This window comes from Macaca mulatta, chromosome 20, assembly GCF_049350105.2.
Source record: "Macaca mulatta isolate MMU2019108-1 chromosome 20, T2T-MMU8v2.0, whole genome shotgun sequence".
Lineage (NCBI taxonomy): Eukaryota > Metazoa > Chordata > Mammalia > Primates > Cercopithecidae > Macaca > Macaca mulatta.
The window spans coordinates 72,572,337-72,575,772 of NC_133425.1; the positions used below are offsets into that span (position 1 = coordinate 72,572,337).

Genomic DNA, 3,436 nt, shown 5'->3' on the forward strand with positions numbered 1-3,436 from the left:
CAGAAAGTTGTTTCTTTTCTTATCAGCGATCCTGGTAACACAAGAATTTCTATTACTTACTGGTTTCTTACTTTCTGGGACACAGTTTCAGTTTCAGCTTTTCAGCTTTTCTTATCTGCTATTCTGTAAGCCCAAGAATTTAGTCAGTGGGTTTTTGTTGTTGTTGTTTTTTTTTTTTTTTTTTTTTAACTCTTTGAGACACAGCTTCAGTATCACTTATTACTACTACTAAAAGTATAGCACTGCCTCCACTGACTTAATTTCAGAGGCAGATAACTGTCTATTGTACTAAATTATTTAATACACCACTTTAGCCAATGGAGATTCATGATTTGGGGTTGTCAAGTAATCTCTACTGTAATGCAGAAAATTCTAGTAGAAAACATGAAATATCACATGTAAACCTTTTATAAAATAGTTTTCAAAGTAACTTATTTTCTTCTAATGGGTTTTAATGAAGAGAAGGGTGAAATAAACCACAAGACTCTTGAGTGTGTTACAGATTTGGATGGGTGGCATTGAGGTGAGGTGGGCTGAGAAGAAAAAGTCTTGATGGAGAATCTGCTGATGTCACATGATGCCTAATTCTTGGTATTCACCAGGCAGATGAGTTGGTCTCGGAAAGACTCTAGATTCTAAGGTCTCCTAAATCATTGAAGGATGTGTCTCTAATAAAATAAAAACATAAATTTTCCTGCCAATACTAGACATTTTTGAAAAGGACAACCATCTTTATATGAGCAAAGAAAGTGTTGTCCCACCCCTGAGCCCTGTATAAGGATATCGCTGGCTCCCAAATGTCTTCTTCAGTTTACACTTTCTGCAGGGTACCCCTAAAATCTCCTTTGATATGGGAATAAAAACAAAGGCCTGAGGCCAGGGACGATGCTCACACCTGTAATCCCAGCAGTTTGGGAGGCCAAGACGGGTGGATCACTTTAGGTCAGGAGTTCGAGATCAGCCTGGCCAACATGGTGAAACCCTGTCTCTACTAAAAATACAAAATTAGGCAGGTGTGGTGGCGCATGCCTGTAATCCCAGCTACTTGGGAGGCTGAGGCAGGAGAATTGGTTGAACCCGGGAGGTGGTGGTTGCAGAGCTGAGATCGTACCGTTGCACTCCAGCCTAGGCAACAAAAGAGAAACTCCATCTCAAACAACAAACAAACAAAAACGCCTGGATCTCCAGGGAGACACAAGCCCAGGACTGGCTCTTGCAGATCATTAGCTTAATAACTGATTATCTGGGTCACCTCATGTCTGTTACATCTCTCTTCTAACCTGTTTTCCAGTCTATAAAATGAATCCCATTGGTAGCTTGATGCTAGCTCTAGGAATCTGAGGTTTAAAACCCCTCAGGTTAAACAACCATATCTATAGTTTATTAAAAAAAAAAATCCACTTTGCAGATGCCACTGGCACTGGGAGCCCCGTATTAACAGTCATGGTCAACCCCACTGTGTTTTTCAACATTACCATCAGTGGTGAGTGGCTGGGCTATGACTCCTTTGAGCTGTTTGAAGACAAGGTTCCAAAGACAGCAGAAAACTTTCATGTTCTGAGCACTAGAGAGAAAGAATTTGGTTGTAAGGGTTCCTGCTTTCACAGAATTATTCCAGGGTTTGTATATCAGAGTGGTAACTTCACATATCATAATGGCACTGTTGGCCAGTCCATCTACAGGGAGAAATTTGATGATGAGAACTTCATCCTGAAGCATAAAGGCCCTGGCATCTTATCCATAGGAAATGCTGGACCCAACACAAACGGTTCCCAGTTTTTCATGTGCACTGCCAAGACTGAGTGGTTGGACGCAAGCATGTTGTCTTTGGCAAGGTGAAAGAAGGCATGAAGATTGTGGAGGCCATGGAGTGCTTTGGGTCCAGGAATGGCAAGACCGGCAAGAAGGTCACCATTGCTGACTGGACAGGTCTAATAAGTTTGACTTGTGTTTTATCTTAACCACCAGACCATTCCTTCTGTAGCTCAGGAGAGCACCCTCCACCCCATTTGCTCCCCATATCCTATCATCTTTGTGCTCTCGCTGCAGTTCCCTTTGGGTTCCATGTTTTTCTTGTTCCCTTCCATGCCTGGCTGGATTGCAGAGTGAAGTTTATGATTATGAAATAGAAGCTAAATAACAAAAATTCGAGGACAATTTATAATATTTAAACAATTAACTAATTTACTATTTTCTAGGACAACCCAGTGATAAAGTAGTTGAATATAATGTTTCTGGCATCATCTTTCTCTTGGGGACGCTCTTCCTTTTTAATTGTCTTGCAAAGATTGTCTGAATCATTAATTCACTTACTCTAAAGTCCACAGATACAATGCAAAGAGCAGTGAACAAGCTGCTTCTTCTGATACTTCAATAGTCCTTAATGTATGCTAGAAAGGCTTTAATCACACCAATAATACAATGTAACTTATTCAATTGTTGATATTTATTTCAACCTGAATTGTTCTTTATCACAGCACTGGCTCAAGCTCTTACAAATGCTATTTAAAATTAAAATATAACTCAGATATCATAAGATGCATCCTTGTAAAGTATAACATTAAATGGTGCTTAGTAGACTCACAAAATGTGCAACTACCATACCTGTCTAATTTAATAACTTCATCTCCCTAAAAAGAAACCCAGTATCCACCAGCAGACATGAGGATTTTTAAAATTTAGAGAAGCTGATTGGCTTATGGGGGTGGTAGGCTTAGGAATGGAGCCATTCCCTGTGGAGTAAAATTAGAGTGAAATACAGAAGGCTATTTATTTGTACTTCTGTTGTTATTGATTAGTCTCACATGGAGGCAGATGCTGATTTTGTCCAGTTTTTGCACTTGAATTCAAGTCAAGGTATGCCCCATTCAAAACTATGTATCTAGGAAAGGATCCAACCCTTTCACTGTGAAGCCTATTTGAAGAGTGCAATATATGCAGCCAAGATCATCATTCCTCTTCTCTCAGTTTCTGTTTTTAGCCCAGTTTGAAAAAGATACTAAGAGCAGAGAATCAAAGACAAGAAACATGGTAAGGTAGAGACAGAAGAAGCAAAGAACAGTATGAAGTAGCACAGACCAAGGAGATAGAAGAGAGAACAGCATGATGGGCAAGGAAACAAAAGTAGGAGCAGAGGCTGGGTGTGGTGGCTCATGCCTGTAATCCCAGAACTTTGGGAGGCCGAGGTGTGTGGATCACTTGGGGTCAGGAGTTCGAGACCAGCCTGACCAACATGGTGAAACCTCATCTCTACAAAAAAATTATAAAAATTAGCCAGGTGTGGTGGCAGGTGCCTGTAATCCCAGCTACTCAGGAGGTTGAGGCAGGAGAATTGCTTGAGCCTGGAAGGCAGAGGTTGCAGTGAGCTGAGACCGTGCCACTGCACTCCAGCCTGGGCAACAGGGTAAGACCCTGTCTCAAAAAAAGAAAAAAAAAG

At 40.9% G+C, this 3,436-nt stretch overlaps 1 pseudogene; it reads left to right on the top strand.

Annotated features, from left to right (window-relative positions):
- The first annotated feature begins 1,443 nt into the window (after positions 1-1,443).
- Positions 1,444-1,961, top strand: LOC144337768 (peptidyl-prolyl cis-trans isomerase A pseudogene; annotated as a pseudogene).
- Positions 1,962-3,436: the final 1,475 nt, after the last annotated feature.